The sequence below is a fragment of the Rhinolophus hipposideros genome (assembly GCF_964194185.1).
Source record: "Rhinolophus hipposideros genome assembly, chromosome: 8".
NCBI classification, from domain to species: domain Eukaryota; kingdom Metazoa; phylum Chordata; class Mammalia; order Chiroptera; family Rhinolophidae; genus Rhinolophus; species Rhinolophus hipposideros.
This window is the reverse complement of record NC_138054.1, coordinates 32,917,693-32,943,420: the sequence shown is the minus strand read 5'-3', so window position 1 is coordinate 32,943,420 and position 25,728 is coordinate 32,917,693. Positions and strand designations below refer to the sequence as shown.

Genomic DNA, 25,728 nt, shown 5'->3' with positions numbered 1-25,728 from the left:
TTCAAGCCAAGTCTCAGATCATCAAACAAAAATAGCTAGTGGTGAAGTTACAGTACAAGTTATATTTGTGTGAGGTGCTATTCACACCCCAAATCAGAGGAAATTAGGAACACCAGTGCAAATTGAATTCATTTATTAAAAAATTTCCCTTTAGATATGAACAGAAAGAAAGCACACAGATAAAATCTGAAAAATCTTCTTTTCCTAATCAATGTAGGAACACTTATTCATTTTTAAGTTCTGATTTCAGTTTGGTCAGGTTTCAGATTATCAACTGCACATCCAAGTAGAAATTTCAGGAAGCAGTTGAGAATTAAAATATTTGCTAATCAAAAAAAAAGTGGGGGGCGTTCTTCCCCTTTCTGTTTTATAGTTGCAGGTATTATCCAAGAGATCTGTCTAGATTTGGATTCCTCAGAAACAAAGTCTACAAGTAGTTTATTTTGGGAAATGCAGAAAACACTGGTAGGGGAGCAGGGAAGTAGACGAGGAAGGGAAGGCAACCAATTAAGGGTGTGTTATAAAGCCAGCTACACTGTGGGCAGCTGGAGCTTAATCCACTAGGAAACTCTGGGAACCAATGTTAAACACAACGGCTTCAGAATGAACCAACCTAGGGGTCAATCACTGGTTGAGAGCTGCTGTAGGTGTGGGGTGGGCATTAATTCCATAGCACTTCCAGCGCTCCTGGGGCAGGGGGGTAAAGATTAAGTGGGGGTAAGGGGGCCTGGAAAGGAGGCCTCTAATCCCATGGCTTCCAGAAAAGTCCTTGAAAGCCCTTGAAGAAAGAAAAGCTGATATCGGTAGGCAGTTGGAAGTAGGGAGAACATAAGAAGTGGTAAGGTGTCAGGGATATTGGGGAGGACACTGAGGGCATCTACTCAACAGCTATCCCTAAATTACATTATTTGTGTCGGAGATTTCAATTATCACTTACCTGATGATGGCTCCATTCCAAACACGGTCTTTAAATTCAACCAACAGACCACCTGTCATCCCCAGCTATCATATAAAAACCAAGTTAAAATATCAGCACTGACTCAAGGCCAGGAATCCAGTTTCTACATGAAGGCTTTAGGAATGGCAATCTGTTTTGCTGGGTGATGTGGAAAGATTTGATATCGCACAACAAGTACACTATACTTGCTTATATTGTTTACTTGTTGTATTTGCAGAGCAGGTATCTATATTTACTTAGATTGTTGTGTTTTGTGTGTGTGTGGTTTTTTGAAGCGATTTTGACGGAACTGATAAAGAAAAGTCATATGTGGTTCACATCTACAGAATACGCCTCAAAGCCACACTGATGAAACCCTTCATTCTCTGTCAACTTCACTAATTTGTTTGAGTTTTCTAGACTCTTTTTTCTGTACCCCATCCTTGAAAGCTTTATCTGGACCCTGCAATTTTGTTAGAGCCCATTCAGATTTACCTTCTAGTTCTTGCCACACAGCCCTTGGTTAAGTCCTTGCTGTTCAAGTTTTGATGCCTCTGTTATCTCTTGAATTGCCCTCTCTAGTCCCCCTGCCCTGTAAAAACTCATAAACAGCCCTAGCCACCCTAAAAGTAAAAGGTAAGAGGCAGACAAAAAAAAAAAAAAAGGTGGTGGAGGGGATGATGGGAAAAAGGGACTTAGACTGTCTACCTCTAGTTCCTAACTCTCCATAAAAACTCCAGATCCATACTATCAAAGCTTTTCCTCTAGACATTTCAAACTTAGTGGTATTTTCTATCTCAAAACTTCAACAATTCCAATAAAGGCATAAGGCTACCAAAAGACTTTTACAAGAATGTTCAAATAGTTTTAGTAATGAGAGCCCAAAACCAGAAACAACTAACAATGAATACCAACAAAAAGTAGAACAAATAAATTGTACTATATTCATACCATAGAAAACTACACAACAATAAAAAAAGAATGAACTACAGCTACGCTACCACAACCACAGGATAACGATGAGTGAAAAAAGCTTGGCACAAAAGAGTATGCCCATATATTATGTATGATTTCATTTATATGATGTTCCAGAACAAGAAAAACTAAATCTGAAGTATTAGAAGTCAGAATAAAGGCTACCTCTTAGCAGGATCAGGAGTAATTGATTGAGAACAGTCATGAAGGAACCTTCTGGGATGCTGGAAATGTTCTGTATCTTGATCTGGGTGATGCCTACACAAGTATGTACACTTAAAAATCCATCAAGCTGTACTGTTAAGATTTATTCCATTTACATTATATATGTTATAGACATTTGTGTGTGTGTTGCCTCCGTTTTTTAAAAGGTAGTGATGTAGAACCATCAGACATAGAAGGAGGCGACTCCAGGGTCCCTGACATCAAAGGGAGAACATGGTATAGTATTTAAAAGTTATAGTACAAGCGATCCTATAAATACTACAGAAGGAAAGATCAAAAACAGAAAAAGATCAAGAAGTAGTCATCTTACTTAGAAGAGTGGAGGTTATAATTATTTTTGAGACAGCAACAGGTAAAGTCAGATTATTAAGGGTTTACTAGATAAAAGCAGGAAGACATGACCTTCAAGAAGTAATGTGAAAAGAAAGACGGCCTCGTAGCTTAGAGGTAAAAACAACTAAACAAAAGGTATTTTTGATGGTGGGGATGGGGCATGGGAGGGATATGCTAGAAAAAACTGGAATATATTTGAGAGCCAGTGGATTAAAAACAAACAACTAAAAATAAAAGAAATGAAACATCCAGTACACTAGGCACAAGAGTCCAACTACAGCCCACAGGCCAAATCCAAGCCGCTGCCTGTTTTGTAAATAGATTTAATGGAATGTAGCTACCTTTCATTTGTTTATGTATTGTCTAGGGCTGCTTTTGTCCTAAGAAGGTAGGATTCAAAAGTTGCAATAGAAACCATCTGACTTTATACAGAAAAGTCTACTGACCCCTTAATGACGGTCCTCTAGGAGACAGAAGGAGATCAGAATGAACAAAAGTAGAGAGGTTAGCCCTAGGAAAGGAGTAGAAAATGTGTGACTATGCCAACATATAGGGAACGCAAGAGAGGGGTATAAAAATAATTAATCCTATTCTATGCCAGGGAACGAGTAGTGCACTGAGTATTCCTAAACAAATCAGAAATGTTTCAGGTCTCCAGAAAGTAAGTCAACGATAATATAACAACATTAACAACTACTACGGATGCTCCTACCAGTATAGCAATGACTAATATTAAAAGCATACTGCTACTGAACATTTCCATCTGGATATTCTCAATACAACTGCAAATTCAAAACAGACAAAGCAAACTTATAATCTTGGCATCTTCCTGTCCCCCAACCCCTAGCAATTCCATCCCCAAGTTCTTTTTCCTTCATCCTCTGAATATTTCTGGATCCCATCTACTTGTTTCTATCCCCTTCACCTCCACATCTAGCCCCAGCCACCATTAATCTCTCATTTGGGTCACTGCACTAGGTTCCTAATAGATCTACTGATATCCACTCTTAGTCCCCTGCCATCCATTTTCTACAACGCAGATTCCAAAATGCAAATCTGATCACAAATGTTCTCCTGTTACTCTCCTGTTTCCCTTGCCCCCACCACCCTGGTTGGCTTAAACCCCTTTGATGGCTTTTAAATGCTCATCTGATGAAATCCAAAAGCCTGCTCGTGGACAGAAATAACTTGGGGTGCTAGTCAGGGTAGCTAAGCTAACAATCTTTCCTAGAAATCGCTTCCCTGCACGGTTTCAGGTTAGAGTTGGCCACAAGAGAAGTCTGCACGCAACTTTGAAGGCAGAAGGAAAGCTGTGGCTCTTACGCTCTGATGGTCAGCATAGGGGCCATGTTCTGTCGTGGCCCGTACGTGTTGACGCTCATCTGCTTGCTCCCCTCGTTGCACAAGGCAGCATGTGGGCCTCCAGCTCCTGCCAGATCTTCTCCAGCCTCCCAGGATCCTGGCCATGTAGCCTCCCTGGGCCATGGACTTGTGTAGTCCGGGGGCAAAAAATGCCGGCTCTTCCTGGAAGTCACCGACACCATCAAGACTGGAGGAGGCAAGAGTCAGACACAGGCTCCAGCGAGCTCCTGTGGGTCCCAATTTGTCCTAGTGGGTTCTAGCGCATGTCCAGTTGTTCTTTCTGATGCCAACCCTGCTGAGCTACCACCAGATGCAGAGAGAGATACAAGCCCTCTGTGGACTTCTTCTAATCCCTATGGTAATAAATATCTTATTCCACATCACTCTTAGTGGTTCTGCTTCTCTGATGGGACCCCGAACACATACAAATGCCTATGAGCGTGCCTGTGTTTCCAGCCTGATTCTGAGCCACCTTCCCTTTCACTGTCTGTGTCAGAACCACCCACTGTATATTCCCACTCCACAGACTTATGCTTTCTGACTTGAGTTCCCCCTCTTTTCTCCCTGGCTTTTTGTCTAGTTAGAACCCACCTTCCCTGACAGTGCCCTCAAAGCTTGGGTACCTTTCTTTCACATCATAGTAATTATACATTTTTAATGAAATCTATCTCTCTCACTGGCCTATAAACTTGCAAAGAACAGGGAGCATTTGGTTATGCTCACGGGTGTATCCCTAAAGCACCTAGAAAAGCACCTGGGACTTGGTAGGCACTTGATAAATACTTGTTGAATGAGTGAATGAATATTTGCCCTGTGCCATATACGATGTTCAATGCTTTATGGAGATTATTTCATATAATGTTTACAAAATACCCTATGACATTGTCAATATCATCATTCCCGTTTTACAGATGAATAGATGAAGTTACATTGCTGTAATTGGTGAGACCAGCATCCTACCACTCACACAAAGAGCAATTTCACTTTGGCATTCACACTCTAAATTCTTTTACTCTTAGTAACACTTTGAGTTCTGTCTTAGCAATGCCAATTTAATAGGACAACTTTTTCATTTGACAAATGAAGACATTGAGATTTAAGAAGTTTCTTGACTTGTCTAAGGCCACATTAAGTACCAGCTAAAGCTAGAACCCAGGTCCAACACCAAGTTCATTGCTTTTTTAAAACTTGATGTCTTTACCTCCCTGCAGCCAACCCCCAAATTTGGCTCTGTATTGCTATCCACATTCAGATTCACCAAATTGCTCCAACCATGACTGACCTCCACAGTAACCTTTCTATGAGCACTATCTTAAAAAGCCAATCAAGTTGATGGGATGACATAGCACAGTGCCTTAAACAACACATAGTAAGGACCAACAATGCTCTGATTTGGTTTTCATTAACATCATTTTAACACATCTCAATCACTTTAATGAAAGGAAATCTAGAATGGAAAAAAAATGCATTATATAACATATTTATATGGAAGTCTGTCAAAAGGATGGATTTAGTTTTTCTCAAGGAAATGGAAGAAAGAAGGAAGATATAGAGTAAAGGAGAAGAGCAAAAGAAAGAGGATGGGAGGCAGGGATTGAGAGTTAAATTTTTCTTCCTAGCAAAATCAAGCCAGTTTGTTCAGTCACATAAGAATGTATGATTTCATTAGCCTCTATAAAATATGCTTAGTCATTAACTTAAGTAAATCACACAGCCTCTGACAATGCTGTCCTAAAACCTCTATCTGTCTGACACATTCTACATTTAATTTTTCAATCATAAAACTCTTACAATTTCATAATGCCAAAGGAAATAATTTGAGAACGAATACAGCAGAATGAGACTACATGGCAGATAATCATACTGACAACACATATCAGTCTTCATAAGATTCAACTCAATGAATCCCACAAATTGCAGAACCTAATCCAAGTGGATTATTCCCAGAATGGGTTTTATCATATTGGAATGCTTTGGAAACAAATAATCCATTTAAAATCTACATTCAGAAAATATTCCTCCATTGTCTACTAATACTTCCCCCCAAAATTGTTCTACTGTTATTGAATGAATGTCATCTTGTGTCTAGAAAGGCTAAAAAAGGATTAAGCACTTCTTTAGGCTCCCAATTCTTCAATTTTCTTAACATCCTTAATAAAAGCTTTTTAAACTAAGTTATCTGTAAAACCTCAGAAAGCTCAGTTTTCCTTCTAGAATCAGACACTTCAATGTTAAATATCCAATTTCAATTTTGAACATTTAATGCCACTTGGCATATCAAGAATTTCATTTTTAGGTGCACTGACAGGCACCTAATACAAACTCTTATCCAGTCACAAAACTTAAAATTCTTTAATTTCTTTTGCAAATATCTAACTCGACCATAATATACGTTTGCGTTATGCATTTTTGTAAGTCACTGCAGTGGACAATGAGTAACCTGTATTAAATGCTTACTAAGCACCAGGTTCTATTCTAAGAGCCTTAACCTCTATTAACTCATTTGAATTTAAAAGTAAAGTTATCCTACAATTATTTTAATAATTAAATAGGTTGAAAGAAAATGCACGAAGTAAAAAGTAAGATAAGCATGCATTTCATCTAAGTTGATGTAGCAATTTACAAATCCATTTTCTTGACACTGGAAAAATGTTCATTTCAAACATGCACTAAGTGTAAGGAAAACACACCTTCATGAAAAAAGAATGCTTTCTCAGTCCCATTATAGAAGCTGTTATTACAAACTAAATATTTTAACAAGAATGAGTAAATTTTTAATTAAATGCAAAGAAAACTAATAAATTATATATTTGAAATAAATCATTCATTTAGATGTTCTTTTTAAAGCAATTATTCTAGAAAACTCAAACTGAAAAATAATTATAATAAATAAGCTTTCCAAGACCAAAATCAAAACAAACAACAATTGTAAAAAGCATACCAGAAAAACTACTAAATATATCTATTTAATACAGGAAAAAATGTAGACCTTGTTAATAAAAATGTTCTTGTCATCATGACATTAAGCCTAACAGATTTGGATGTCAAGTGAATGATAATATGGCAGAAGCATTTGTAGGTTAAGGCTCACTTTTTGTACTATCTAGAAAATATATACCAGATACAATCTAGCACATAACATCAATATATTTCTGCTGAAATTAGAATTGTATGTGTTTGAGGTATTTATCTGTGTCAACGTGATCTGTTAAGACCTGCCCTGTAAAGTCATTGTTTAAGGTATACACCAGAATCTAAACATTTTTTTTTTAAGTTTTCAAACTATATTCGTGAGGCTGTTCAATTAAAGCCAATTCCTCTAATTCACTGAAATAATTACATGGTAACTAACCTCCTAATGATTAAATGTAGCCATTTTCCTCTCTTGTAAGCAGTGTTCTCCCTTTTCATCTCAGCCATGTTATTCTATCATTTGACAGAATAATCATAAAAACAAAGCACAGTATTTTCTGAATGACATGAAAAGTATTTATTTAGCACAATGCTTAAAACATAGTAAGCACCACAAAAGAGTTGGCTATGCATTATTGTTGATATCATTAAGCGAAGGAACCAGACATGTATCAAATGCCTATCATGTTCCACACATTGTTCTATAGGCTTTACAAGCAGGTGTTTCAACACAGACTGCACCAAAGGAGTTTAAAAATACTGATGCCTGTAAAATATCTAGGAAAACATTTAACTAAGGACGTGAGCAACTTGTATACTAAAAAATATTAACATTGATAAAAGAAACTAAAGAAGACACAAATAAATGGAAAGACATCCCATGTTCATGGATTGAAAGACTTAATATTGTTAACCTGTCCATACTACCCAAAATGATTTACATATTCAGTGCAACCCCTATCAAAACCCCAAAGACATTTTTTATAAAAATAGAAAAAAGAATTCTGAAATTCATATGGAATTACAAAGGTCCCCAAAAAGTCAAACAATTTTAAAAAAACAAGAAGAAAGCTGAAGGCATCACACTTCATGATTTCAAAATATACTACTAAGTTACAGTAATTAAAATAGTATAATACTGGCGAAAGGATCGACATATAGACCACTAGAACAAGAGACAGCCCAGAAATAAATCAAAGTAAAAACGGTCAACTGATCTTCCACAAGGGTCCCAGGAATAGCAATGGGAAAAGGACAGTCTCTTCAACAAGTGGTGTTTCCACATGCAAAAGAATAAAAGATATCCTTATCTTACACCACATACAAAAGAATCAACTAAAAATGGATTGAAGACTTAAACTAAGACCTGAAAGTATAAAACTCCTAGAAGAAAACATAAGGGAAGTGTTTCATGAGAGTGGTTTTAGCAATGATTTCTTAGATGTGACATCAAAAGCAGAGGCAACAAAGGTAAAGACAGACAAGTGAGACTACATCAAACTAAAAAGCGTCTGCATAGCAAAGAAAACAATCAAAAGAGTGAAAAGACAACCTACAGAGTGGGGGAAAATATTTACAAACCATATATATGACAAATAGTTAATATCCAAAATATATAAGGAATTCCTTCAATTCAATAACAAGAAAACAAATAAACCAATGTAAAAATGGGCAAAAAAACTCGAATAGATAATTCTCCAAAGAGGGCTTGCAAATGACCAACAGGTATATGAAGAGATGCTGAATATCACTAGTTATCAGAGAAATACAAATCAAAAACACAATGAGATATCACTTAGAATGACTACTATACAAAAAAAAAGACAAGTGTTAGTGAGGATGAGAGATTGAAATCCTTGCATACTGTTAGTCGGAGCATAAAATGGTGCAGCCTCGATGAAAAATAGCACAGAGGTTCCTCAAAAAATTAAAAAGAGAACTACCCCATGATCCAGCTATCCCACTTCTGGGTATTTACCGAAACAACTGAAATCAGGATTACAAAGAGATATTTGCATATTCATTGCAGCATGATCCACAATAGCCAAGCTGTGTAAATCTAAATGTCCATCGATGGAAGACTTGATGAAGAAAATGTGCTGTATACATACAATGGAATGTTATTCAGCTTTAAATAAAAGAAGGAAATTCTGCCATATGTGACAATATGGAGGAACTTTAAGGACATTATAGTAAATGAAATAAGCCAGTCATATAAGAAAATACTGCATGAGACAATTTTTGTGAGGAATCTGAAATATTTAAACAAGTAGAAACAGAGAGAGGAATGGTGGTTGCCAGGAGCTGGAGTGAGGGACACAGAGATTTGGCATTTAAGGAGTATAAAGTTTCAAAAAGGAAAAAAACAAACAAAAAAAAAAAACAAAACAAAAAAAAACACGCCTGGGTCCCCAGCCCCAAGCATTCCAATTTAATTGGTATGGAATGCAGCCTAAACACATAAATTTGTTAAAGCTCCCATGTGATTTAAATGTAACAGCCAAGTTTGAGAACCACTGTTTAAATAGATGTGTTATTTCATTTAGTCCGAATAGACTGTTTTAGTAATTCTACTTTACAGATGAGCAAACAGATTCCGATTCAGTAATTTGTCAAAGATTTGGACAAGTCTGTCCGACTCTCAAAACCTTTGCATACTATATACCATGTTGCCTTCTAAACTGCAAATATGCTAGAGTGATCAGTAATTTGTTATAATCTTGAAACCCTGCTAAGAGACAAACAGTTTCTTTGCAAATATGCACATTGGGTATGGAAGGGACTTCACTACGAATCCTGAGCTCTAGTACAGATTTTTGTTTGTTATCTTTTTAAATACAGACTAGGACTTAGTAGGGTAATGAAATCAAGTTAGTGAGCCTGAATAAGCATTTTTAAATGAAATGATAGAATAAATTAGATGAAAATAATAATAGTGCCAGGAGGCATTGCATGTAGTAGGAAAAGTATTAACTGTTAAGTATTGAGATTTGAAAGTTTTATTCCTGTGTGTGTGTGTGTGTGTTTGTGTATACTGACAAGAAATAAATCATATTTCTTATCAAGAATTACAACTAAATATGTCTGAAACATATTCTAACTAGAGATAAAAGCATGAGATTAAAAAGAAAACCCTGAAAATATTATTCGTGTTCTAATTTGCACACACTTACTTGTGTTTTCCTCTCATCCTGTGAGGTTTTCCGTCTCTACCCAGCATTCAAGTTCAGCTTAGCCACCCGGTCTTTCCTTCTACCTCCTCGGCAGCATTAACTGTCCTTTGGGTGCATCACCACTATGACAGTGTCTACCACATTGGATTGTATTTTTAAAGCATCTGCTCTAAAGTTCTTTATTTGAAAGGGCAGTGTCTCTCGGAGCAATGTGAGCCAAACACAGAGCCTGATACATAGTGGAAATTATTTTTTTTAATTGGATACAGCAGCTCTCCATTATTTTACTCATGAAATTTTAGTGATACAAAATCTAAATTAAGAATGAATCACATTTTCCATTTTTCTGAATGATCACAAATACCATTAGAGTTACTTTAATAGCTACTTTATCCACACCAAGTCTGGATGATGCTCTGCTTTGCCAAAGATTACATCAAAGGAGAGGGAAGATAAACTTTGAAAGTAGCTCTACTGGATTAGCCTACATTGATGGGTTATACCAGCCTAGTCTTTCTATTTTAATACTAAATTGACTCTTCCTATTCCTGTTCCCATACTAGCTTTTAACTAAATACATTTGTTGAACACTTACCAAATAAAATAAACTAAATAAATTGTGGTTAGTTTCCATTTTATGAAGGCTAATGGGGAAAAAAAAAACATTTTTGCTAAAACACCAGTCAAAAGGGAAGAAGTAACCATTATTCTCTTGATCTCAACACCATCAAACTCTTTTCATTGTCTATATTAATAAATAAAGGCATTTTATCATGTCTTTCCCATTTCTTAACTTTACTGAACTACTGGGACTAAAAAAGTATTTTAAAATATATATATTATATATACATACATATACATATATACACAAATATATGGTTTTAATCTTATATCCCTAACCAGACAAAAGTCCAATATTATCATAGTAATTTGAGTAACACCTTTAACAGATATTACATAGTAAATATCAGATACTTACTGATACATAAATTTGAAATAGAACTAAAATTATTTAGCATTAGAAGAAAGCAATTTTAAACTGTAATAGCACAGAAATGAGAATTAAAATTGAAAGCATGCCAGAGATCATGCTCCATAAAAATCTATTTCGGGAATCCATGTGAAAAATTCTGCCAGTCTTCACTCCTGCAATGTTAACCTTCAAATTTCCTAGTTACAAACTTATTCAATCTTAAAATGTCAAAATCACATACCATTTTTTTGTTTCAAGTTTTGGGCTCAAATTAAATGACTTTATGATCTTCTATTTATGCAGCTTCACTGAACACTACCAGCCCAACTATCAGAGCCAACAGTCAACCGTAGCAGGAGCAGACTGGCAGACGGCATCGCTGATTCATCTCGGGAAAAGCAGGCTGCAGCATCTACAGTGCTGAGCATGTCCAAAGAGGGTAAAAAACTGATCGTGTGCCAAATAGTTCCCCTTGGAGCACAGTCAGAAGGACTAGAATAGACAAAACTCAGTTTGCTCCAGATGAATTTCAGTTTAAACGTGGTTCTTTCAGCCCAGAAAAAGAGCCAGCAGGGGACAGTGCCAGTAATAATTTGCAAAGCCATACTGTGGTCCCGAAACTGGACAATTTAGGCATTTTTTAGAAGACAGCAATGTTTTCCTTGTTCATTTAATTCCATTAACAAGGGCTATGTGACCATTTCACCTATACTATGCTAAAAAGTTTGTACTTTGAAGATAATCCCTCCAGGTAGCCTACAACCAAACAAACTGTTTCCTATTTTCCTCGTTTCAGTCCATTGGGTTTTATATAATATCTATCTCACATAGCAAATACATAACTAAACAGCACAGAGTCAAAATAGCAACCCTTCATCTATTACAGAATCCGAGGTAGCTGCTTAAGTGGACCATCAGGGAAAAATGCTGCAGACACCAGTCCGGTAGGGAGATGGAGTTACAGATGTCCCCAGGAGACCACATGAACCAGAGAAGCTTTTCTTCCTCATGTTCCCAATCCATTTAGCTGGCTCCTCACAAACAAGTACCCACAATTAGAGGATACAGCCTAACAAAGGGAACTTAAACCAAAACCCCATCCCAAACGCATATGAAACATAAATGACAGTCATAGGAAGAAAGACAGAGAGAAAGAAAGGAAAACGACTCAATCACCCTCTAGAATGGCATACCAAAGATTCTACATATTATAGAGAAAAAAATGCTCTTTGCCAAAAATCAAACACTCGTCTAGTTTTCCTATGAGAAATTACTAATCTCAACTATGGAAGCAAGACTAATAAATAGGTGGCAAAAACCTAGTATTTAAAACTTAAATAGCTTCATAACTGATTTTTGTAACTCATTTTATAATTCATTTTTAAAAAATCAGTTTAAGTCAAAATTATACCAGAAGGCGTTCCAATAAAGCAAGAGGTATTTTGGTATTTGGAGAAGGAGATCTAACTATGAATTATAGTTTGCATATTATTAAAACACACCACATAATAATATATATTAATAATTATTAATTAATAATTATATGATAAAATTTATATATTACAAATAAATGAGCACTCATTTAAACCTGGAAACTCTAATCTGGCAGCGATGAAAATGGAAATTTCTGATACGAAAGGTTATTGGCTATGTTATTATCAAATTAGTTGCATATTATTTCAAGACACTTCTGGGGGCTAGGATATACATTTGACTCTAATTCATTCATTAGTTTAACACATATTAAAAGTACCTAATTTACTTCAAATCTAAGAGCATGACCTCACTGAATTAGTTTGGATAGGAAACGTCTGGGTTCTTTCTCTTGTGAGCCCTCAAAACAGAGATGAAACCACACACTAGCTTCAATAGCCTGCTATCAGATACCACAGAGAACCTCAGTTAGTCCTCCATGTATAGCCCCAGAGGCTTTTAATGATGTGAAAAATGTGTGCAGATTGTAGGATGTGCTTAAGGCAAATTCTCAAGGGATTACTAATGAAAGAAAATTCTACTCTAACGAAGACTCAAAAGATTTTTTTAAAAATCAAACACCCCATTTGGAACAACATGGATGTATCTTGAGAGTATAATGCTAAGCGAAATAAGTCAGACAGAAAAAGCAGAGAACCATACGATTTCACTGATATGTGGTATATAAACCAAAAACAACAAAAGAACAAGACAAACAAATGAGAAACAAAAACTCATAGACACAGACAATAGTTCAGTGGTTACCAGAGGGTAAGGGGGGAGGGGGCTGGGAGATGAGGGTAAGGGGGATCAAATATATGATGATGGAAGGAGAACTGAATCTGGGTGGTGAACACACAGTGGATTTATAGATGATGTAATACAGAATTGTACACCTGAAATCGATGTAACTTTACTAACAATTGTCACCCCAATAAACTTTAATTTAAAAAAATTAACAAAAACAAAAAAATTCAAACACCCATTACATTGTTCTGGCAGCTGACAGTAGGAGACTACTAAGGCAGCAAACCTTAGTAGTCTCAGAATGCTCAGAATGACTACAAACTAATTTTACTCCTCTGTTCAAAAACATCTAGGGCCTATTTCAACTTTGACAGTGAGATTTTACCAAACCCCAACATTTTTTTTTTTTAACTTTCCCTTGATAGAGACTTAACTGATAGTTTAAAACACACTCTAGAAAAAATATATTGGTCTGGTAACAGAGGTGGAAGTGGTAGCTCCGCCTCTTTTATTTGTACATAATACTGCACTAGCTGAAATGGGCACTTGGAGCTACATTTCATGCCATAAGTTTGAAACATCCATCACTCACTCTTCTGTGTATTTGAACAAATGCAAAATTGATTTGGGGGAAGTTTTAAAGCATGTCGAGGTCATTTCTTCAGCCCACTTTAGTGCAGAGGTGCCCTGGCCCTCTCTTTGATACATATGTTTGGTAAAATCCTTCTGTCACTCAGCCCAGCAGACTCTCAAATCATAGGGGTCTTTACTTAACTGAAAACAAGTAACAGCAGGTAATTTCCAGGAAATAAAATCTCAAATGCACTGCCCTTCATAAATCTCAGGTATGAAAAATATGTATGAAAGAATTGCGACATAAAAGATAGCAGACAGAGTGTCACTGAGACACAGTCACATCCATCCCGGGATTACGCCAGGTCATCAGAGAGCTATTCACCTGGGTCACGCCACGATGCTGGTAACAACCACCTGAGCAGAACTGCTTTCAGAAGAAGAATCATTTATTGAGCACATACTATGATCTGCATTCAAAGCAAATATTATTCTCATGTTAGAGAAGAAAATAATCAAAATCTTCAGAGGTTATTTCCCCCAAGGACACAGAGTCACACCATGGGCTGACATTGAAGAACACTATGAAAAACAGCCCAACAAGGACTGTTGAATTTCACTGTAAGGGTGTTGAGGACATTTTATATTACACTATACCGAAGCCACTTATAAGAAACTATAGCAGAAATTTCACTCTGGATTCTACGTCTATAGACCTGTAACTATATTTTAAGTTATAAATTATAATACATAGAATAACATTATTAACTCAGTGATGACTTATCCAAGATGAAGTAATTTAGAATGATTGGTCAGGATTTGACTCTAAGAAAGTACAGAAAATCTTTGAATTACTGTCCTTTGATTTTGCTTATTATAGATGGCTTTTCTTTTGTACTTTTCCCCAGTCCTTTATTGAGGTATAATTTATATACATGGTAAAATGTACACCTTGGTGAGTTTTCAGAAGATTTTGTTAAATAGCATTGCAGATATGTAGTTTGTGTTAGTGTGAACATGCAAGATGAGATGATCTGAGATAATAATCTGAGAATATCAGTAAGAAAAAAAAAAATAAGATGATGTGAGCTAGGGGAGACATTAGCTTACAAAACCCATGTTCTGAAACCCTGTATGTCTATTAGGACTGGTCCCACATTTAATAGCGAGTTTTCTATCTTCCAGGCAAAGAGGGAAACACAAAAAGTTTAATGCTTAATGGAAAAGCTCATCCATGAGAAAAACAAACCAGTTGCCCAAGAGGAACAATGTTGTTGCTGTTCAAAAATTAATCAATGCACAACAGGCTAATAAAAAATCATATGTCCGTATCAATTGATGCATAAAAAGCATTTGATTTGATGTAATTAGACATCCATTCAGGATAAAAAGTCACAGTGTGCTAGGAATAGAAAGGGAACCTCCTCAACTTAACAAAGAACATCGACAAAAAACCTACAGCCAGCATCATACTTAATAGGAAAACACTGAGTAATTTTCCTCTACGATTCGGATCAAGGCAAGGCTATCTACTCTCACTGTTCTTATTTGACATAATACTAAAAGTTCTAGCTGTTGCAACAAGGCAAAGAAAATAAATTGAAAGCACATGCATTGAAAAGAAAAAGAAAACTGTCTCAATTTGCAGATGACATTACTGTTTATGCATAAAACAGAAAAAAATCTCACGACTGTCTACGAAGAAAAAAAAAACATACCAAAAACTCCAAGGCGCTGTAATCCTAGATCCAAAATGTGAGTTCAGTAAGGTTTCAAGACACAAGATCAACACACAGAAACTAATTACATTTCTATATGAAAACAAAGAAATGGAAACAGAAATTTAAAATGCAATATCATTTACAATTTGCTCCAAAGAAAATGAAATGTTTCAGATTTGCAAAATCTAAATGTTCTGTAGGTCTGTTTCACAACAATGCGTATATATTTAACACTACTGAACGGTACACTTAAAAATGGCTAACATAATTTCGTGTTATGTGTCTTTTAACACAATAAAAAATTATACAAAAAAAACAAACACCAGTGCTACAAAGTATTAACTAGAAGAAAAAGTTGCATTTGTGGAATGCTACAAAATGCCAGAAAGCACCCAAATAATTACACAAATTACAATATTTTTATACTACTCTGAAAGAAAAAGTTACTTCTTTTTTCTTCCAGAAAACATGATGATCACTTTCATATTACCAGAATACATAGTTATTTCAAGGAGGTCTGGAATACCATTAGGTAATTTTACTTGGAGATCTAAATCTCTATATTTCTCTATATTCATAGATACTGCTGAATGTATGTGCTTAAATTTGTTCCTAGTAGAATCTACACTTTAGGATCTTCGCTCCACCGATATGTATTATTCTGGTTCTTTATGGATTCTTAAAACAAAATTCATAGATGCACTCTCAAGCACATTATGGAAATAAATATGCCATACTATAACTAATGGAGAACATATGTAACTTTTAATTCCTTATTCAAGGATGAAAATAGCTCTTGACGTATGTACCCAAGATAAATTTTTAAAAGAGAACATGCCTATGCAGAATGACAACTCTCTTACATATGTAGCAGCAAACTTTACTTTCTGCCAGAAATGCTCATTTGGCATTGATTTTTGACAAGTGAAAAAGCTTTTCCACAAATATAGCGTCTGCTTGATTTTAAGAAGCCAGGATTCCTCCCTTTAACTTCCCTTAATATTTAATATGTCTATTTTCGTTTAATTTTTGTAGCAAGTTCCAGAAACATCCTGTTTCAATTTCCCAAAAATAATGTGTTGAAATATGTGTATGTCGACCAAGGATGAAGCAAATGTGGACTAAAAGTCGATGTCACAGATTAGGAAAAAGTATTCAATAAGTTTGACAAGTTATTTTTTCCTTAAATATCCTAAAATAAGTCAAACCATCAAAACTCTCCAATAAGTTATTAAGGTTATCCTCTTGTTTACATAAAACAGTAAATACCAGCTTCTGGTGTCAAAATTAGTTTTAAGCGGTATAGTTTCTATAGACCAGTTTCTAATCCTACTATGATCCTTCATGTAAATTTTGCCTGTTTTCTTTTCTTCCCCTCTCTCTCCGGTTTGATTTTTCACTATTAAAATGGAGGAAATATCTCCCAATCTTCAGCATTCTAGATTGAGGAGTGCTAAGTAACTAAATATGATCTTGGACATGATCAAACCTAAAGCTAAATGAAAATGCCCCCATCTGGTTTCATGTACATAAAACTGATTATGGCAAGTGTTCAATTACTCTTTCCTCTCCACAGAGCAGCTACCACATATTTGCTGGGTAACTGCAGACTGACTGATTCTAAATATAAACTGAGATGTGTGCTAAAATTACTGTCCTGATTTTTCAGCAATCACTATGAATGTCACACATCGTTACAGATTTTATTTATCAAGTACCTTGAAGAAATGGATTTTAAATGATAGTGGTGGTAACAAAATTACATTTCCTATCAAATGCAATGATCTAAAGCAAATCGACAGTTGCTAACTTTTCCTACCAATCTCCCTATGTATGGCCATTCATATTACAAAGTCAATCAAACCTAGTCTTAGAACCACATCAATTAAAGCAGATTCTACACAAATAAATTTTAAGTGACGTCACTTCTCTTACAAAAAAAAAATTAAAAAAAAATAGTAGTACCTTCAATGAGAGGTATACCTAAGCCGCCCCAAAATTCTAATCAACCAAGAGCTTGGAAATAATCTTGAAGCTGCTGCCTGGACCACTATTGATCCATCTTCCAAACCTACAAATGCTCAATTTACTTAAGAAAGTCAACTTCACTGCAAATACACTAATAAAGAGAGGAGAACTTTTATAAAAACAAGCTACTAACATCTTATTAAATTAAATGTGGCACCAGTTCAGACTTTGCCAAGTAGTGGGTAAAAGAGAGAAATGTTCAAAATAGTCCTTTGACAAACATAATGTTCCATTTCACAAGGCTAAGAAACAGGGAAACAAAAATAACACAGAAGTCTGAAAGCTTGGGTGCCATAACCAATTTAGAAAAGTCAAGCAATGCGGATAATTCAGTTCACCAAGAGGCCCAAGGACATCATCAATTTCAAAATGAAAGAGTTCTCAGCCCCAGAGACCCCCCGCCCTGTGATCACATGACACTTAACTCCAAACCTTCAAAGGAGTCAGACACATAGGTCAAGCACTTGCTTGCAAATAAAAAGTGAAAGAAAAAAGGGAAAAATGTATTTATCACATTCCCAAAGCCTAAACAATCCCAACACCTTGGCTTTGTCCACTATGATATGTATCTTGGGCAGGAGTAGGTTAGCAGATAAACGTCAAATGGGAACTAATGGAAATAAGAGATAGCAGAGAATCAATAGGCAAGCCAATATAAAGTTTTTAATTTTAACCTAACCCTAGAGAAACCATTGGTTAAGCCCAGTTCAACTTTGACATATAATGCCTAAGAGGAATAGAAATAGATTGACCATCTTCTAAAAGCTTAATTAAGCAAACTGGTTTAACTAATAGGTCCCAACTAAGTACAGGACAAATTCTGTCCAAAATACTCTGCCTACCTCAGTGTCCAGCTTCCACCAGAAATCATGTCAGGTCCTGAAAGGGGGGCGGGGGGGGGGCTCTTGTCTGTTTGTCATGCGATGCTTCAGTTTTTATTGTTTCCTTTCATATTTTCCTGGACTACATCGTATAAGAACCTGTCTCTCTACTCCCTACTCATGACCTCAAGACATGTTCATATCCCGACTCCCCTTCCACCAGTCCTCAGCGAGTTAATGGCCTCTCTGCCTCAATGGCTTTCCAAGGAGGGTGGGGGCTGGACCAGGAGTAAGCCCAGGTGAGATGCTGGGGAAGCCTGTCAGGGACCTGGCCAATGTGCCTGTCTGAGGAGATAGTACCATGTGTCCCTACAACTGATGGGGGAAACTGAGGCACAGTCTCTCTCCTCCATAAGAGGAATTTCTTCGGAAGGAGGATATTGTGAACAAGAAGAGGGGAGTATCTAAATGCCTGGAGGGGACATTGGGAATGTTATGTGTCTCCAGAGACTGCTGTTCTCAACGGCCCTATCCGGTCACGTGCATGGGGTATGGGAGGGGAGTCTTCACTGTCCATCACACATTCTTGTACCTTGTAACCAGGACCTCTGTTGAGAACTGGTAAGTCTGGAACGCCTGTCCTCACCTATGTGTATTCTCCAAATTAGCGGACAAGACTGAGTTCATATGCATTGCACTGGCAGGATACTGACGCTGGAGACCTGGGAATCTGATACAGGAGGACGGAAGAAGCTGAAGTTTGCAAGAGACAGATATTGAAAGAAGGAAGGGTCCAAATACAAGATTAGGACCAGAAAGTCGTCTCGCAGGCATGTCCCCTCTTTGACTATAAACTCTTGCTCACTCACCAAACCTGTTCTCCAACTTTATTTACATCTTCTCTCCTCAGTGGCCCCAATTGCCTGCCTTTCTCCCAGTCTTCTTCCCAGTCTTAGGGAGTCTTTTTCCTCAAATGAAGAGGGGGCCTGAAAGAGTAAACTAGATTGAGTATTATTAGTATGCAACCATCCTATGCTTAATATGTAAATGTTCCAAAGAGAACATACAGAATCCAGCAGAGTGTCAAAACTTGCATAAAATAGTCAAACTGAGCATCACAAGAAAAATCTATTTTACAACTACCGTGTTTCCTCAAAAATAAGACCTAGCCAGACAATCAGCTCTAATGCGTCTTTTGGAGCAAAAATTAATATAAGACCCGGTCTTATAGTAAAATAAGACCGGGTCTTATATAACACAATGTAATGTAATATAATATAATATAATGTAATAATATAATATAATACCGGGTCTTATATTAATTTTTGCTCCAAAAGATGCATTAGAGCTGATTGTCCAGTTAGGTTTTATTTTCGGGGAAACAGGGCATGTGTGGTGATGAATGTTAACTAGACTTATTATGGTGATCATTTTGCAATATCTACAAGTATAGAATAATTATGTTGTATACCTGAAACCAACAGCAAATCATAACAGACCAGATATATTAGAATTTAGCTTTTATTAATAGTTAACTTCATTAAATTAACCCTTGTTAAGAATCACCGCTTCACTGAAATGTAGTCATGTCCTAGGGCCTATAGGCCTGCCTCTAAAGCAAGTTTAGAAAGTATACTCTGCTTAAGATACCAGAAGAATGTAACCTGTTAAGCGTTAAACGTATAGCGCTGTTCTTTTCTTTCTGCTCTTAAAACAAGGTCACTGACTCACAATCCCAAGATGTCTTACAGACCTCTCTCCCACCTGGCCATAGTCACGTAGGACCAGGACAGGCTGCCGCCAGGAGCTGAATAAATCATATTGCTGACACTTGTATAAGAACTGACCAATCAGTACAGCCCAGGACACTGAGCCCCTTATTTATAATTAGTCATGATTTTTGTTCTATAAAATCTTTTGTCTGTAAATCATCCAGGAGTTTGGGCTTGTAAGTATTAGTTTCCCGGTCTCCTGGATGGCTCCATTCATAATAAAATAGCCAATCTTTCTCCACTGCAAAGCCCCCGTGTCAGTAGTTTTCAGAGACTCACTGCACACATGGGTGGGTACATAGTCTCTTTTGACTCGCTTGATTTCATACCTGAAATTAATATGTTATTTGTCAATTATGTCTCAAGAAAAAATAAGTCAAACTAAGAACTCATACCTTTAACCCAGAAATTTTATTTCTGAGACTCTATTCTAAGGAACTCATTTTAAGACACAGAAAAGGGCTTGTGAGTAAATATATTCTTCACAGTGTCATTTACTACTATCAATAATAATAGAATGAAAATGAGCAATGATTGGGAAATTATGGTAGATCAACCCAATGTAAAAGTTATGTAAGCAGTTTAAATGTTCACTGTCCAAGTGTAAGTGAAAATTAATGTTATAAAATTTAAAGTAAAAATATATAAAAGGTAATATATAGAACATGATTAAAATTATGCATGGAAAAAAGGATGTAAGAAAACATATCAAAATATTAATCGTGGCTGACTTTAGTATGAATTTTTTTTCTTTTTTATAATCTTATAATTTCCAAATTGTTCATAATTCTATAATGGAGAGGGAAAGCTTTTAAAAAGGCAAACTTCTTGGAAAAAGTTTTACTTGCATAGAAACGTTTTCTCGGTTTAGTTGAAAACTAGTCCTTTTAATATCAGTATTCAGGATATATTCCATTTTCTGGAAGAGCATTTGGAGCAAGTAATATGGAGAATATAAGCAAAAGGAGCCAAAGAGAAACTTGGCCTACTTAGAAACCTACACTAGTTCCCTATGATTACCAGATAAGGAACAGATTTCACTGCCTGATATTCAAGGTTCTTTGTAATTTGCCACCATGTATCCAAACAGTGTATGTGCACTTCTCAGCTGAACCTCTTTGTCTGGCTTTCTTTTTGCCTACCGAAATCCTTCCCATCTCTGTTATTTAATTTACTTCCATCCATGACAACTTTCCTGAACCTCTGATGACCCCAGCCTCCACAATTTTTCCTTCTTCTTAAGGCATTGAGATAGCACTTAAGTTTGCACCACCTTTTTCTGGTATTAGGCCAATTCTAATTATTTTGTTAATTATTCATGTGTAAGTAAGTATCTCCCCAGCTAGACTTAAGTTCCTTGAAGTCAAGAATTTAGATGGTCCATAGACAGTACTCACTGAACAAATACAGTGTGAATGAGAGTGAGAGAGAGAGAGAGAGAGATCTAAAGCCAACTTGGTATTAAATTCACACTCTCAGTGATGTTATCTAAATAAAATGTGTTGCCTGTTTTAAAATGTTCCTACTAACCTTCCATCCCTAGGACATGCACTTTCTTTTAAAAAACGAAAAATAGCAATGGTATTGTCTTTTTGCCTACTCGTTCATACCAGTTCTGCTGTCCCCCTTGAGATTAAACAGATTGGACTGCAAGATGCCTCATCAAGATTCAGTCATGTAAAAAACAAAAAGAAATGACTTCCTCGGAATCAAACTTAAGACTCATCACAAGACCCTACTTCTCTTACAGTCTTGTCTGAACAACAAAAAGGTAAATGTGTGCCTACATTTTACGGCTTGATTTCGACAGTGGGCTTTCGTCTGTCAATATCCCCATTAACTTAAAGAAGAATTCTCCACTGCAAATGGTTCAATAACTTAGAAACCATGAGCTAAAATGACTATGTTCCTGTCTGCCATCAAGTACTATTCCAGTACTTAGAGACCATGTGCAATTTGTACTATAGCAACCTGCCTCCTGAGACATTAACAAGAGTTAGCTTCCATTATTTTTGCAGAAGGAGCACACAAGGTCCATATAATTGTTGACTCTGAAGGGCAGGGCAAAAACAAATCAATTCAGTTTCCCACTCTACAGAATTACATTTTGCTACAACACACACACTTTTTTTAAGAGTCAATGCTTATCCAGATTCTACCACTTACAAGTAAGTATGTGATCTTGAACCTTTTCTGTATTTCAGTACCTTAGTCTGTAAAATGGAATTAATCATCTGCTATGCCAAATCACAGAATTGTAATGAATCAAATAATTATCAGTGTCAGTTTATCTGTCACCTTATAATGGGGTGACAACCCCACAAAAACAGTTCATTCACACACCCCATGAATTAGGTAACTGTTTTTACTGCAATTGTTTTCCTAAAATTTAAAAAAAAAAAAAGATATCCAGATTTTTTTTTTAACTTTCCTGATTTGTCCAACACTAGAGCATCCACCTTGTATCACTGCCAAAAATGTGTTGGACATCTCCTGTTATGACCTAGCTCTCCTATGCAGTGTTGTCTAGATAGTATTATTACCTTTTGGCATATGCTTTCTTAGAAAGTATGTTGCTGTTGTTGTTTTCACATAATTCAAAGCATGCTCTTACTTTAATACTAAAAGAACAGTAATTCCACATACAGGAAGTTTATAGGTTGTTGTTGCTGTTTGAGATTACGCCTATGAAAATTAATTCTATGTTGAATAGATTATATATATGTACACTTAGATAAAAAAAAAATACTTCTTAATACAGTGAAAAGTCCATGGGCTTCAGGGTCAGGGAGACTTGTATTCAGATTCCTGTTCTGTGACCTTGAGCACATAATTTAACTTCCCTGCTCCTCATCTTCCACATATATGCCTAGGCTCTGAAAGTATTATTTCCCTACCTTAAATCTTTTCCTCCTAGGTCAGGACCAATCAAAACCCACCTGTTCTGAATACACAACAACTTTGATACAGCATCTTTCTCATACATGGGGGAATGCTATGCAATGTAAAATTAAGCGGATGACGGCATGAATTAGACATCCAACAGGGCAAAACATAGAGAAACAGAGGTATGGAGAACGGCCCTAGGCTTCACTCACATGTGTGAAAAAGACACTAATCTGACACTCTTTGTGAAGACTGCACTGCACACTCACGGAGGTTGGTACCAGGCTGCGGGAAAAGGACGGAATTTCAGAACAAGCCAGCAGGGAGCCTCCCTGTTCACGCCACCCGGTCCCACCCGCCGGGGGGTTTACCTGGAGCCTAGAAACCGAGGTGAGGGCGCAGCAGTTGACCTCGTCCCCTTCCCTCCCCCACTCTGCCCGAACCTCTGGGGCACGAATGGTGCTGAATCATTAGCACCAACAGCAGCAGCTCCCCGCTCTGATGCTCCGGCCGGACACAGGGTCCGCAGAGCAGTGACCGCCCCGGGTGGGGGCCGAGACCTCGAGGACGTGGGGACGTGAGAGGGACTCGGGGAGGATCAGGGCAGCAGGTACTCACCCGAGTGACACGAGCCCCGCCGGGTCCTCGCCTCCCCGCTGAAAGCGCTCTCTCCGTGGCTCCCGCACGTCCCGGTTTCCCGCGGGAGGCCGGCCCCGGTCGCAGCCTGAGCTGATGGTGCGGTGCCCCCCGCCGCCCGCCCGCCGCCCGCAGCAGCCACCGCTTAGGCTCCAGCACTCGACCCCCAGCAGCTGGAGCAGCTGTCGCTGCCTAAGGGGGTGGCGGCTCCCGACGGGCTAGACCATTCGCGGGCTGCGACCGGGGGTGCGCGACGCGCGGCGCGGAGCGGAGCTGGGGCCGAGCCCGCGTCGGGGCGACGGCAGTTGGGCGGAACCAAGGACCGGGGGGATCCTGAGCACCCTCTGCTCCGGCAGCGCTTGGGGACCGCGGGTACCAGTGGAGGAGCGACTGCTTTCTCTGGCTGTTGACCGAAGACAGTCCCTTGGGTTTCCCAGGCACCCCCCTCCCGGTTTGCCGTGGTCCGGCTCGGAGCGCCTGTAGAACGCGGCCAACAGAGGACTTAGCAACTGGAGCGCCGGGGCGGCGTCGCCGGGGCGGTGTCCCGGCCCGAGGAGATGCGGAAGGGTGCGGGCCTGCGCCCGGGCTTCGCGCCACCTCCTGTTCCCTCGTGGAGCCCTACGGCGCCACTTGGTGGTGCGCGTCTCACCGCATCTCAGCGGGGCTCCCTGAGTCCTGCGAGGGACTCCTCAGATCTCCTACACCAGCATCTTTGTGGAGTAAGGAAGAAAAGGGTACCCAAGGCCAGCTGGAAAGTTAGAAAATAAAATCACGTGGTCCCCATCCTTGGTAGATACCGGAGAGTGAGCGACAGTTTGGAATCACCGCGTTACAGCTCTGAAAACGTTGACCCACAGTCGTTTGGAACACGTAGATTTAGGAAACCATTTTAACGTACAGATCTATAAAAGATTATCAAAGAAATTGAAAAATATTCGAGGTTCACTGTTTCACCATTTCACAGATTAGAGTCTCGGGAACGGGGAGGGAATCGTGTCCTCACGTGAAATGAACTTGATAGAACTGGAGAGAAGTTCCCACGCTATCATCCCTTAGATATTTGTGAGAGCACTTTTGTGGTCCCTGGCCCAGGCGACACAGGTTAATTTCAGACCATGATGGAGTTGGAGACAAATGTGTAGTTTTCATTATAGAATGGGTGAAAAAAAAAAGGGCATGTAATTTAAGGGCGGAAAAACAAACAAACAAAAAAAAACCCTCCAAATGCCTCCCAAACAACATGAAATTTCTCCTTTAAAAGTCATTTTCTCTCCATACAGGTTTAGTGCTCTTTTGAGTAAATTAACATAATTTTAACATAAACTGAGCACCTACTATGGACCAAACACTGTACTGAGAGTATTTCCAGTTTTATTCTTTTATTTATTGTTTTAAAACCTCCTGTGAAATTGGTACTATTGTTTATTGTTCCTTTTTTTTTTTTTTTAATTTTAGAGAGAGAGAGAGAAACTGGTCTCAGAGATTTGTACTGCATTCACATCTCAGATTATGAGTGGCCCAGTAGGCAATGCAACCTGGAGTTTTTGACAAGTGTCTTTCCTCTAGAAAGCCTCTGGAAAACATACACCTAAGCCTTATCACGTCCATGATTGGCACTTGAATATTTCTTGAATGTTTATCCTTCCTTTTTGTTTAAACTCCCTTTATGAAAACTAGGTTTCATGGTGGAGAAAGGGACCCTTAAGTATCTAAGATGGACATCACCACCCTTAGGTTAAGAATAGGGATCAGAAAGAAAAGGCTTGATTTCACCCAGAATTAGCTTAGCAACATCAATATCAGAAATGTACTGTTAGAGTCGTTTGAGGGTGAGGAGGAACTCTTCATTACCTATTTGTTCATCATTTTTCACTATCATTTACACTATATTACACTTTATACTACTTAAACTACTATTACTATAATATATTTTATACTATTATTCTTCCAATTTCAGAGTTTTAAATGGACCTAATGTCATATACCTTACCAGAGTTTAGAGAAGTAACAGGGCCTTAACTCTCACATCATCTTAAGGAAGATTTTTGAGAAATAAGGAATAAAATGAAATTGTTACCTTATGTTGTGTCATTGTTATTATGTTACCTGCTTAAATAAATACTCACACATCAGTACCATCCCAGCAGAAATCCCCAGAGCTCCATGTTGCTGATGAGCCT

General features: G+C 37.7%; 1 protein-coding gene across 2 annotated transcripts in view; it reads right to left on the bottom strand.

The window, feature by feature from the left end:
- TTLL7 (tubulin tyrosine ligase like 7) overlaps nt 1–23,812 on the bottom strand; it is a 123,324-nt gene extending 99,512 nt beyond the window's left edge. Inside the window, exons 1-2 of one of the 2 annotated variants that reach the window (XM_081056560.1) lie at nt 23,531–23,723; nt 19,124–19,240 (exon numbers count right to left, since the gene is read on the bottom strand). The gene's annotated coding sequence lies outside the window, so the exon portion shown is untranslated. Of the gene's footprint in view, nt 1–19,123; nt 19,241–23,530 lie in introns of both variants that reach the window. The other variant, XM_081056559.1, reaches the window with a different exon arrangement.
- Between the last annotated feature and the right edge of the window lie 1,916 nt (nt 23,813–25,728).